Source organism: Odocoileus virginianus, chromosome 31, assembly GCF_023699985.2.
Source record: "Odocoileus virginianus isolate 20LAN1187 ecotype Illinois chromosome 31, Ovbor_1.2, whole genome shotgun sequence".
NCBI classification, from domain to species: domain Eukaryota; kingdom Metazoa; phylum Chordata; class Mammalia; order Artiodactyla; family Cervidae; genus Odocoileus; species Odocoileus virginianus.
The window spans coordinates 6,367,979-6,381,808 of record NC_069704.1 but is presented as its reverse complement, the minus strand read 5'-3'; the positions used below and the strand labels follow the sequence as shown (position 1 = coordinate 6,381,808).

General features: G+C 46.7%; 1 protein-coding gene and 1 non-coding gene across 10 annotated transcripts in view; both read right to left on the bottom strand.

Annotated features, from left to right (window-relative positions):
- The window catches only part of ASTN2 (astrotactin 2), a 996,620-nt gene that overhangs the window by 501,184 nt on the left and 481,606 nt on the right, over positions 1-13,830 (bottom strand). The window lies entirely within an intron of this gene.
- Positions 10,052-10,123, bottom strand: TRNAD-GUC (transfer RNA aspartic acid (anticodon GUC)). Its single transcript has one exon. It is a non-coding gene; the product is annotated as a tRNA-Asp (tRNA).

Below are 13,830 nucleotides of genomic sequence, written 5' to 3'. Positions count from 1 at the left end.
GAGCCACACTCCAACAACCATCCTCATGCACTTACTGAGTACTTACTGAATGCAAAGCACTAAGAAGGGAAAGCGGAATTTACAAATGGCAAGAATCACAATCCCTTCTGAAGGGCAAGAGTTTATAAAGAGCCTAATAAGAAATTCCTACAGTGGATTAAGTCTGGGCTAATTTTAATTATAAACATAATATTATAATGACAATAATTGCCACTATTTTGGTTCCAAACACAGCATGCATCAGCTCACTTGATTCTCAGCAGCAATCCTACAGGGAAGGTGCAGTTCACTCTACTTTGCAAAGGTGGGCACGGAGGCAGAAGGAGGCCTAATAACTTGCCCCCGCGTCCTCCCCAGATGGTCAGTGGCTAGAATGGAATCTGAACACTGGAGCATATGCTCTAAGGACTGAGCTGCTGGGCTGAGTTGAAGAGTTTCAAACGGCTGAGTGGCCGCAGGGTTTCTCCTTTCTCTCACCACTTTTCCTCTTTGCTACTCTGTCTCCTCCTCTGCCAGATCCAAGTGATCCCAGAGCTCAACTCGGCCAGGATGTGTTCCCTCTCTGGAATATTCACGCATGCCCATCCCATCCCAACCCTGCACCCCTGCGCTTTCTGCATCATCAGGGGCTAGAAGGTGGAGCTCAGTGGCCAGGGGGACTGAGGAATCAGCCAGCAGGATAGCACTCAGCTTCCTGCCTCATCCCAGAGGATGTGTATGAGGCCCCGGGAACCCAGGCCCTCCTTCTCTGCTCTCCGGGTTAACACGGGCAGCCTCTGAGCCTCACTGGGCTAACAAGGTGTTACCTGAAGGGGGTCTCAAGGAATGTTGGTTCTGAGCCTGCATCTATAATAGTTACATAGTGTTGGGGAGATGGTGGTGTGCAAGCTTCACTTCCTAAAGATTCATGATGTTCATTAATATATTAACATCCCTTGGAAAAGCTTCCACCAAGGAAATCAATACAGCAACTTCCTTTATCATAGGATTTCTCAAACCTTTCAAATTAGAGAAATCTCTTTTTTATGGTTACATTTACTAACTCTTAACTATGGGTGTTATTTGGAACCACTCTGAGACAATATGGATTTTTATAATACAATACAATGAATACTGTGAGGCAGGAAGTTTTGATGAGGTTGTTTGGTACCAAGGATATTTCCATGTAAGGGGATTGAGTGATGCTTGAAGACTGCCTAAGGATTTCTTTCTTTTTGGGCAATTTATTGGTAAACGGCAACCCACTCCTGTGTTCTTGCCTGGAGAGTCCCATGGACAGAGGAGCCTGGTGGGCTGCAGTCTATGGGGTCTCAAAGAGTTGGACATGACTGAGTGACTAAACAACAACAACCGATAACATCTTCGTGACTGTGCCCACATAACCACGTCAGATTGGAGCATCAAAATGTTCCATATCCTGCCTCTGAGCCATTTACCTGTCTAGAAGTAGGAATACAGAGATGCTTAAGATTAAATTCTTAACCTCCAGGAAGACACAGATTACCAGCAGAGAGCAAAATGGGGGCACCCTTCTACAACTGAGCACATGCAAGGGCAATGTGGTGGTGGTGGTTTACTCGCTAAGTCATGTCCGACTCTTGTGACCGCATGGACCATAGCCCAACAGGCTTCTCTGTCCATGGGATTCTCCAGGCAAGAATACCAGAGTGGGTTGCCACTTCCTTCTCCAGGGGATCTTCCCAACCCAGGAATTGAACCCAGGTCTCCTGCATTGCAGGCAGATTCTTTACTGACTAAGCTACGAGGGCAACGTGCTGTCCTGTAATTAAAGATGAAACACCAGCAGCATAGACATGGCAATGAGGGAGCAGTGATTCTGGCGGATGGAAGGACAGAATGTTCCAGAAAGGCTGCTCGGAGGAGGGAACCCTTCTGCAAGACAGTGATGAGTGAGAAGTAGCGTGCCAGGCACACAGGGGACATTTCAGGAAGAAGTATGACACTTGCAAAGGCTAGGAGATACGAAAGCATGTTTTGCATTTTGAAGACGTGGCAGATGGGAGTATGGTGGCAAGTGAGATCCTGGAAGGCACGACAGCCAGAATCGGAAGTGCCAGGAGGGGATGGGGACCTGGTGAAATGGTTTGGACTTTGACCCTGAGGTTGTGTGGGCAGGTGGTGTGGCTCTGAATGGTTCCAGCAGAAGAGAGGCATGGCCTTACCTGTGTTTGGGTTGGATTGAGCGTGTACAGAGTGGCGTGCAGCAGGGAGGCAGTGAATCTCTTTAGGAGAGTCTGAGCCTAGAGTTCATGCTGGATCGCTTTCATTTGTCCCCCTCCCTGCCCCCTCGGGTCACCCATACCCAGCTTTGTGGCTCAAGGAGGCTGGCTTTGATAGATCACCTCAAGGGGCTCCCTTGAATGGGTACCCCTAGGGTCAGCAAGTGAGAGACACCAGCAGAAAGTGTGGTGGGAGGTGGCTGAGTGAGGTTGGGACAGTCATCCCTCTGACTTCTCTCCTGTCTGTGTCCCTGACTACAGGTCACAGCTCCCCTTAGGCAGTGCTCTCCACGGGATTCCCTCTCTATGTGCTGGTAACCTATCCCTCACCCAGGACCACTGCCCCCAGCCACAGGATACTGAATATCCGCTTTCTAGGATTTCCCCCAACTTTCTGCAAAGCCCCGTGTGAAAGCTTTCACACTTGAGCAAACTGTATGCTTCCTGCTGGGGCCCTTGATATTGGTTTCCTTGGTGAGAAAAAAATTAACCCTCATATCCAGATCAATTCATGACTCACTGAAATATCCAATGATCCTTCTAATCAGCCTGCATGGTGGGTGTGTAGGGGGGGTGTGTGTACCAGGGCAGACTGGCATTTATCTGGTAGAATAAGATACACTAATAGGAAGCAAGTGGTCCTACCTAGCCCTGATAAGTGGGTCTTAGAAGGCAAAACGTTTGCTCAGCTTAGCTTATTTTGGTGATGACTACCCGGAGTTGCTGCCTGCAGAATCTAAAGTCTGGACTGCTTAGGTGAGACAACAGCAGGGATTTCTAAGGGAACAAGATGACCACACACCTGGACACTAAGAGATGCCTACAGGGAGAGATGTGCTGTAGCAATTTAGAACCATCCACGTGGTGGCTGGGGGGTGGGGAGAAAAATCACTTGGAAGGTCACATCCAGTTGTGAGTTTATAATTGTTTAAACCTGTCTTTGAAACTCTAAGAAACAGTTCAAGCCTTCTGTGATATGAGTGGCTTGTTTACAGCTTAAATTAGAGCATTCCATTTTTAATACAAGTGACAATGGTGGTGCCAGACAGAATCTAGGAAGTACCTACACGGAAGCCTCAACTCTGCCTCTAGCAGAGAAATCTATTTCAGGAAACTTACTGGCACCAAGATGAGAGTATCCAAATATACCCCCTGAGATAACAGATAGACAGATAAAAACTGAGAGATGGAGTAAGATGGCCCGGCTTCTAATTCATCTTCGATAGCTCTGTCCACTTGACTGCCTCTCTCCTGCATCTTGGCAACCAGAAAAATCTTTCTTCATTTCACAGGCAGAAATGATCATCATGTCATCACACACAAAAGCAGAAGGCCCTCTAAATACCACCAAGTTCAGAGACGCTTAATACCTGACCACTCCCATCTGCTGAAGTCAGGTCTCATGAGTCAACCCTAACAATCTTCCCAGCTGAGTCAGTCTGTAGCATCAGAAATCTTCCAAGCCTAACATCCGAGGCAGCCCCAGCCCATTGGTCTGAGTTGGCACCTAAGAGGTCTTCTCTAATTTAGCCCAACCCCTCGGGCAGATGGATGCACTGAAGCCCAGGGAGGATTTTGAAGACAGGGGTTGGAGTTGCTGTTTGGCTTATGGTCCCCCGACCCCATTCCATGCTCGTCTCTCTGCTTTGTGATCCTGTTCCCTCATCGTGGATGACTAAGCCAGAGGCCAGCTCCCAACTCATGCCAGGCCAATAAGATTCCTTCTCTAGAATTCTTCAAACTGCAGCTCAAGGAAGAGAAGCATTCACTCTGGTGGTAAGAACATGAGAGCCTTAGAAACTCATGGTTATCACAACCCAACCATGGGAGTGGGAGTGGGGAGGAACGAAGCCATCATGGAATGATGCAGAGAGGAAAGACAGAATCCTAATGCCACGTAATTCACTCAACTCCCCTCATCCCTCTGGCCAAGCTGATCTTTCACCCTTCACATGGCAGCCTTCCAACACAGTTGCCATTAAGCTAATTTGAATTAGGTTTCTTTCTCCTGGAGCCAAAAACATCTGACTAATAAAGAGCAGGAAGGCTTTCCATGCAGCGTGGGGGTAGGGGGCAACACAGTGGCATGCTGGATAGAGTCAAGGTCTCGAGATCAGAAGCTTTGTGTTCAAACTCCAACTCACTCTCTTACCAGTGGTTCTACTTAAGATCTTAGAGCATCAGCTTCTTAATCTGTAAAGTGGGGGAAGGGGGGAATAAAAATAGCCTTGACTTCAGAAGATGACTGCAAGGATCACATATAAGATGCTATATGAAAGCCTCTGCCCAGTCAAGCGAGGCCAAAATGCTGCTTATGCATGTCTTCAGTGTGGAATCAGGACTAAAACCCAGGCATCTTGACTCTAAGCCCAGCGAGCTTCCCCTCCCCCCCCAAAAAATCATACTTTTATGTCTTTTTCCCTTCTTTCTGTCTTTCCCCACTGAAAGATCTGTGGTCCCATTTTAACGTCAGAAGTCCCATTTGAAAAGTGTTTAACTTCTAATGCAGATATAACAAGTCGTTTCTCAGTTTCACTGTATCTGCAAAGCCTCCTATAATTCAACATCAAATATTTATTATTACATTTATTAAACTTTTAATAACTTAGCATCTCCTGCATGTAAGAGAGAAGCTTAGCTAACTGGTTCCCCTTTATCCAACCTGGGTCACTTCAATATTTATATTCCAAAGTCTCCATTTGAGTTTCATTTAGCGGAGGCTGCGCCGTGGGCCGTCCACCCCAGCTGACAGTCGACGTCTGCTCCATCCTCCCCAGTGGCAAAGACTAACAGAAATCCGGAGCCGGATGGTGTTTGAGGAGATTTACCGAGGCTGGGCAGAAACACATCCTAATAGACTTCACTTTTATTATGATCGCTAAACTAAAATGGGGGAAAATATACGACTCTGGGCTCACTGGCTGAGTGACAGCCAGCGAGGCTGGGAAGAGATGCGGGTAGAGAGCAGATCCATTTGGTGTGGAGTGTGAAGCTCTTTATGTTGATGCTTCTCAGAGGAGCTTCATACTCCTAAAGACGGGAGGGAGGAGGTGGTACAGGGCAAATTCCAACGTCCAAATCCCATGAGTCCATCTGTGAGTGCTAAACAGCTGTCCTATTGCCCCCAAAGTCTCCTCTGACCCCGTTTCATATTTCACCTTCCACTTGAATGGAACAGACTTCCACACGCACTCAGCGGATTCAACGGTCGACAAAGATGAGGCCAGGCGGTCCAATGCATGGATCCCTCAGTCTCATAGAGAACTCAGTGCATCAACAGCCTGGTGGTGCGCAAGTCTGATGCGGACCCAGAAATCCGCGCTTGTGGCGGTGGTCCTGAGTGTTTCTGTGCTCAGTCGTGTCCAACTCATTGCATCTCATGGCTCCTCTGTCCATGGGATTTCCCCGGCAAGAGTACTGGAGTGGGTTGCTATTTCCTCCTCCAGGGGATCCAGGCCAACATTTACTGAGCACTCACCCTACAACTTGAATTCAAATTCTGATTCTGCCACACACTGCCTGTAACCTGTTGGGTAAATGATTTAAACTTCTTGTGCCCCGGTTTCCTCCTCTATAAATGGTAGTAACTCCATCACTGAGTCATTGTGGGGAAATCAGAACTAATGCACCTAAAGTTTAGACAGGACCTGATCCAAAATAAACACTCAATACATGTGAGCCATGATTATTTATGATTGTGGTGCTAAGAGTTTAAGTGTGTTATCTCATTCAATCGGCAAAAACACCCAAAGACACAATAGCAATTATCATTCCCATTTGCAGTTAGGAAACCGCAGCTCACAAAGCTTAAATACATTGCCCGAGGTCAGCTGGTAAGTGGTGGAGATGGAATCAGAACTCAGGGAGTTTGATTCCAGAGCCTTCACCATTCCCTCTGCCCAAATCTCCCTCTTCCATGTTTGAAGCAGGTAAGTGAGCTACCTATTGACGTTCTTGTGCCCTTTGGGAAAGTAATGTCTACATGAGTAACTGGTGTGAAGGGAAAAGTCTCAGCACCCACTCACCTGGGTGCTGAGGCTGTCTAATAAAGGCTGCAGAAGCCCACCCCTGTTTCAGCATCTCCCTGGGAAGGGAAGTATGCTTCTTGGTTGCCTCCCATGTGCGCGCGCGCGCACACACACACACACACACACACACACACACAGAGGCACTCATTTGCAAAAATCTGTTGAAGTTGTAAGGAAGGTAAAGGCAAGAAATGTGAATTCCGCTTCCTGAGTATCTTTATCCATTATCAGCCATAGTACATACACGAGGAGACCGAGGCACAGAGAGGTTATACAACTTGTCCACAGTCACACAGCCAGGAAGTGGCAGAACCAGGACTGTCCGAAGCCTCTGAGTCAAGACTCCGTGCTCCTCCTCTCTAGACCTGGGGAGAGGGCGCGCAGGGTATCAGACCACACGAGGCCTGCATCAAGGGCTCTGCTCACCCGAGGCTCTGCTGCCCCGGGCCTTCCTGTCCAGGAGTCGCAGGGGAAGACACCACCGGCCCGGGGGAGCCTCATCGCTGCCCACCCCCCACCCCCTGCTGCCCTGCCGCTCTGATCCCTCGCCTCTGCTGCGGATGCCTTCGGTGACCAAGAGGAAAGCAGGGGCCCTTCTGCATCTGCTTCCAGGCCACAAACTACATCTTTCATCAGCTTAACCCAACTGGGTCAGATGATTACTTCCTTATGTGTACTATAATGCTGTCTAGAACCTCTCACCCACGGAATACCAGCTACACATTAGGGTGTTGTACTAGTTACTCTATGTACATTACGTGAGCCTAACAACAGCCCTCTGAAGGAAACACACAGTCTCTACCTTCTAGATTCAGACATGGAAGTTGGAAGAGGTGAACTGACTTGACCCAGGAAGTTCAGGGAGCAATTCTGGTGTCAAGATTCATATTCAAATCTGCAGGATTCCGAGAAACACTCACTTTCCCACACCCGCTTCTCATTCTGGTCTTCACATTTCCAGAGCCAGCCCAGTGTCTACCACACAGGGAAGAATCTAGAGTGCTTTTGCTGAGGATTTTTCCTTAGAATCGATGGCCCATGTTTCTAGAACATACTGCACCTGACCAGGTGTACTGTACCAACCCCACAGGAGCACCTGCTGGGGCCCTGGAGAGGTGAACACTCTCTCCTTTCCCATAAAGGAGGCTGAGCACGGAAACATTGATGCTTTTGAATTGTGGCATTGGAGAAGACTCTTGGGAGTCCCTTGGACGGCAAGGAGATCGAACCAGTCAACCCTAAAGGAAATCAACCCTGAATACTCACTGGAAGGACTGATGCTGAAGCCAAAGCTCCAATACTTTGGCCACCTGATGCTGGGAAAGAGTGAGGACAAGAGGAGAAGGGGGCTACAGAGGATGAGATAGTTGGATGGCATCCCCGACTCAATGGACATGAGTTTGAGTGAACTCCAGGAGATGGTAAAGGATGGGGAGCCGGGTGTGCTGCAGTTCATGGGGTCACAAAGAGTCAGACATGACTTAGCAACTGAACAACAGCAAGTGCCCCCAGAATCTCTGCTGGCTGTCTGAGCCAGGCATTCAGAGCTGAGGAAAGAGGAGGAGAGGGAGAAGGCAGAGTGAGGTTCTGTGCCTTCTCTTCTCACTGCATCCTCTGCCATGTGCCCCTTGGCACTACCTGCCAGACACAGTGACCTGGAGCCTGGAAGCTCCCACATCAGGCATGCCACTTCAAGACCCCATCTCTTGTCTACAGATCTGTGGGTTTTGCCTTTTTCATTGTTGTTGTTCAACATCCATTTGCTGCCTGTCCTGACTCACCTCATCCTACCTGCAATCTCATGGTAAAGGTCCTCCATCCTTGCTGGTTTAAGAGTGGGTCAGTGACCCAGGTGTGGCTAATTTTAGTCATTTATTTGAAATATTACTGTTAATGTTAGTTGCTTAGTCATGTCCGACTCTTTGCGACTACATGGACTGCAGCCCGCCAGGCTCCTCCATCTATGGAATTCTCCAGGCAAGAATACTGAAGTGGGTTGCCATTCCCTTCTCCAGGGGATCTTCCCAACCTAGGGATTGAACCTGGGTCTTCTGCATTGCAACCAGATTCTTTACCATCTAAGCCATAAGGGAAGCCTAAATGTTGCCAAATGAGACAAAAAGAAGCATCATAGCCTAGAGGCGAGAAGCATGGAGTCATGATTCAGATCATCAGGACTCAAATCCTGGTTCTGCCACTTCTTGGCTGTGTGACTATGGGCAAGTTACATAGCCTCTCTGTGCCTCAGCCTCCTCATCTAGTTAATGAGGGTAAAGATGAAATGAGCTCATGCCAGCAAATACCTGGTCTAGTGCCACACAAAGGGAGCTCTCAGCACTGTCACTCGGCTCTGGGACTTTTGCTTAAATCACAGGGAAACAGGGCATCTCTCTGCTCTGTCAATGCCCGACTGAGGCTGTAAGCCTGGAGTTGTTGGTGAGAGTGTGCCTGGCAACAATGTTAATGAAGAGGAGACAGAGATAAGGGGTGGAGAGAGACAGAAACGCTGAGTCCCAGCAGCCTATAAATCCTTCAGGACTCAAAGCCGTTGATACCCTGGAATTTTCAAGTGTTTCCATCCTTCGTTTTTTATGGAAGCCAGATGAGCCTGAACTTGCTTTGCTGCCAGGATGCAAATGTCAGCGGACACTAGAACCACCTGAGGAGTAGTTAAATCAGATCACTGCTTAAACAAGATTACAGGGCCCCCCTCGAAACATCTGATTCAGGGTCTTGGTTGATGTATGCATTTCCTATGGCTGCTGGAACAAATCGCCACAAACTGGGACGGCTTAAAACTACCAGAACTCTGAAATCAGTATCACTAGGCCAAAGCCAAGGTCTTGGCAAGGCTGCGCCACGCCCCCGCCCCCGGCCCCGTGAGGTCCTGGAGGAGAAGATGCCCTGGGCCTCTCCCAGCTCCTGGTGGCTCCCAGCGCTCCCTGCTGCGGTCGTGTCATTCCAGTCCCAGATTCCCTCTTCATGTTGCCATCTCCTCTGTGTGAGTTACATTTCCTTCCACTTCCCTCCTAGAAGTGCACTTGTAATGGTGTTTGAGGCCCATCCAGATAATCCAGGATAATCAACCTTCTTTAAGATTCTTAACTAAATCCCATCTGCAAAGACCATTTCTTTTTCCCAAATAAGGGAACATTTACAGGTTCTAGGGATTAGAAGCTGATCCCGTCGAGAGTCACTGCCAGTCTGCCACAGATGGAGTCAGAGAACCTGCCCTTCTAACAAGCTGGCAGGTGATGCTGAGGATACTGGTCCAGGGACCACACTCTGAGAACCAGTGGCCCAGTGACATCCTGCTAAGACTCGGTAGTTTGACTCAGAGGCCCTCTCCTCCATGAAGAGTTTCCTTTAACTCCCCAGTGAGTTAAACCACCTCTTTCCTTGGGTCCTTTCTCTGCCCTGAAAGTTTCCTCTAACTTCTTCAACAGTCACAAAGTAGAACACGTTTTGTTTGCAGTTTTGTCCCATTTAATGCACCCAGATCTCTGTCTTAACATGTCTCTATCTTCGATACTTAGCCTGGCACGTGGTGAGCGAAAGTGAAGGTGTTAGTCACTCAGTCGTGCCTGACTTTATAACTCCATGGACTGCAGACTGTCAGGAACCTCTGTCCATGGGATTCTCCAGGCAAGAATACTGAAGTGGGTAGCCATTCCCTTCTCCAGGGGATCTTCCCGACCCAGGGATCGAACCCAGGTCTCCTGCATCACAGGTGGATTCTTTACTGTCTGAGCCACCTAGGAAGCCCAGAAACATCTAGCCAGTCTCCCCATCAGGGAATCAAACCCTGGCCTCCCACACGACAGGCGGGGATACTCACCACTGTACTAATGAGGAGGCACAAGGTAGGTGTTAAATAAATTTTTAGTGCTTGAAAAAAATTTTTTTTTAGTGCTTGGAATTGAGAGGTCAAAAGAACAAGGAATTCTTCGAAATTCTATCGAGAACCAATTCAATGTGAAAACTGTCACCAAGTGAGCGATGCTGGCTTGCATTCTGATGTCCCATTATTCTTTCAGTGTCGTACGGGAATTAACAGTATTTCACCATTTCATTTTCATTGACTTGAGATCATAGAAAAATCACTGAGGGGCTCCAAAAGCTGGCCTTTGTGGATGATTATTATTCCAACCATAATAACAACTCTTGCGTCTCTCTTCTAAGAAGAATCAGCTCTCGGTGAAACTATGAAGAAGGCCCACTGTGTAGCAATAAGTGTTGTTTGCCATGCTTCTCTCGCCATGAGTATCTTTTATTTCATCTCTCAAATCAAGTTTCTTATTAAGCGCTCCTCGCTGCACCATGCAATCCCTGAAAGCCTAGGTGGCCCTTATTCATCACTGTATTCCTATGGTGCCTGGCACAGTGCCTGGTACACAGGAGGGGGCCAGATAAGGCTTTCAGAATTGAAAGGAAATCTGCACACAATTTAACTCGAGTTCGCTTCTCCACCTTTGTAGCTGACATCATTAGTGTCTTGAATGCTAAAACTCTCATTCCCAGCAGCTTCCTGCTGGAACAGGCCGGAGAATGGGCACTGTCCAGGGGAGAGATCTTTTCTTTGGCCCTTCAACCCTTCAGACTTGAAAGTCATCCCTCCCGCCTTAAATTCCACACAGCCGAATCCTGTGCACAATTCAAGGTTAATTGCCAATGTTTCTCTCCTGCACATCCTTTTCTAATTCCTTTGGTCAGGAATTTTTCCTTCATTTCCAATCCCAAGGCACTCTGTGTACACAGCTTCAATTATTCTGCAAATACCCCATATCCATAAAGCTACAGGACCTACCATACTAAACAAGATTTTAGATATTCATTTAAATCTTCCTCAAGTCCCATGACAAAGGGGTTAATGCAAATTCTCAATACCAAGACCTTATTGATTTTAAGATACATCATAGATTAGATGAAGCCTTTCAGCAAAAGAAAGAGAAAGAATTAAAAAGAGAATAGGAATACACTATACTATGCCACAATAACAACAAACATAAGACCTAATGCTTCTAGAGAGTTCACCATGTGCCAAACTCAGTGCTTTACAAGGATGGTGAATGCAAGATTCTTGCTCCTTGGAAGGAAAGCTATGACAACCTTAGACAGTGCATTAAAAAGCAGAGACATCACTTTGCCAACAAAGGTCCACATAATCAAAGCTATGGCTTTCCCAGAAGTCATGTACAGGTCCATGTACATGGACCATAAAGAAAGCTGAGTGCCAAAGAATTGATGCTTTCGAACTGTGGTGTTGGAGCAGATTCTTGAGAGTCCCTTGGACAGCAAGGAGATCAAAGCAGCCAGTCCTAAAGGAAATAACCCTGAATGTTCTTTGGGAGGACTGATGTTGAAGGTGAGACTCCAATACTCTGGCCATCTGATGCAAAGAGCTGACTCACTGGAAAAGACCCTGATGCTGGGAAAGATTGAGGGCAGGAGAAAAAGGGGATGACAGAGGATGAGATGGTTGGATGGCATCACTGACTCAATGAACATGAGTTTGAGCAAACTCTGGGAGGTGGTGAAGGACAGAGAAGCCTGGCATGCTGCTGTCCATGGGGTTCGCAAAGAGTCAGACACAACTGAGCAACTGAACAACAACATGCCTTTAAATTCTCACCACTCTCTTATCCAGCACAGATCGTCTTCTATCTGTGTTATCCACAGGGCCACCAGAGCTTCAGAAAAGCTCTTGCAGCAAGCAAGTGGTAGACCTGGGACTGGAGCTCAGGCGGTTCAACTGGGCTCTACAGTCTATGCTGTTTGAAGAATGAACTACCTTACATAACAGACTTTATGTTTAATCAAAATATGCCATACATAGAGAAAAATGTGCAAATTATATCTATACAGATAGGTGAAATTTTACAGAATGAAAACACCCATATAACCACCACCCAGATCAAGAGATCAAATATTACCAGCATACGTCCCTTAAATCACTATGCCCCCCATCACCCCAAGGCAATCCCTATTTTCTTTCTAATATCATAGTTTAGCCTTTACTGGTTTTGATCTTTATTTAACCATACATATTCATTTGTGTCTGGCTTCTGTAATTCAGCCTTATATTTGTGAAATTCATCAGTGGTGATGTGTGCAAGGGTTGTATTCCTTAATATTCAGCATTAATAATATTGCATTGTTTTGTTTTATCTATTTTTGTTGTTGTTGCTATTGACAGGCATCTGCATTTTCCCCCTAGCTTTTCGGCAGTACAAATGAATACTACTATTACTATTCTTGAATGTATTATTTGTGGTCTTCTCAGGTGATTCTAGTGGTAAAGAACCAGGCTGCCAATGCAGGAGATGTAAGAGACGCAGGTTCAATCCCTGGGTTGGGAAGATCCCCTGGAAGAGGGCAAGGCAACCCACTCCAGTATTCTTGTCTGGAGAACCCCATGGACAGAGGAGGCTGGCAAGCTGCAGTCCATAGGGTTGCAAAGAGTGGGACATGACTGAAACAACTTAGCACGCACACACATACATGCAATCTATAGGATAGGCGCTTCCTAGGTGGCACTGGTGGTAAAGAACCAGTCTGCCAATGCAGGAGACACAAAAGACATGGGTTCTATGCCTGGATTGGGAAGATCCCTGGGAGGAGGCCATGGCAACCCACTCCAGTATTCTTGTCTGGGGAATCCCATGGACAGAGGAGCCTGGAGGGCTACAGTCCACAGGATCGCAAAGAGCCAGACAGAATTGAAGCGCCATAGCACGTGCATACACACACACACACACACACACACACACATCTATAGGGTAAGTAGATGCTCAGCTTTAATAGATACGGCCTGGTAGATTTACATGGTGGTCACACGAACTTACATCCCCACTATAAAGGTATAGGAGTTCCAGTTTTTCTATATCCTTACCAACATTTGTCATCATCATTTTTTTTACATTTAGACACCCAGAGGAGTTGAGCCTGTACTTTTTGAGTCTAACTTGCTCTGTCTCTCCTAGTGTGAGATTCCATAAATTCATGTCTGTCCATAAATTCATATCTGTCCATAAATTCCATAAATTCACATAAATTGAACTCTGTCATGGATTTAAAACCAAAACAAAACAAAAATCAAATAGGAAAGCAGCTTTAAATTTTCCCTCCCAATCCTATCCAAATGCTTATCTTGTCCTTCCTCACTCTGCTTTTTTCCTTTAATCTCACAGTTGTGATTCTGTGGCATATTATTGGCTATCTATAATTATGATCTATTATTTATTAATTTCTAACATAGCATATGACTGAAATTTATTAATTCTTTAAACGCCTATGATATGCTTGCTTGGGCAATGTTGTGTCAAACAAGGTTTATTAGTGAAGCTTGGAAAACTCAACCTACAGAGCACAGATTCTTTTAAGTGGTGCTGATTACAATCTTTTATCCACCCTTGTAATGAAACTGATGGCACGTGAGAAGAAACATGAAGGTAAGACTTAAAAGGCTGTCTGCAGTTGCAAGCCACCCAGACAAAGACATGTGGGCACCCCAAACAAGATAATAATTTAGTGACTTAATCAAACCAACATTCTTCGAATAT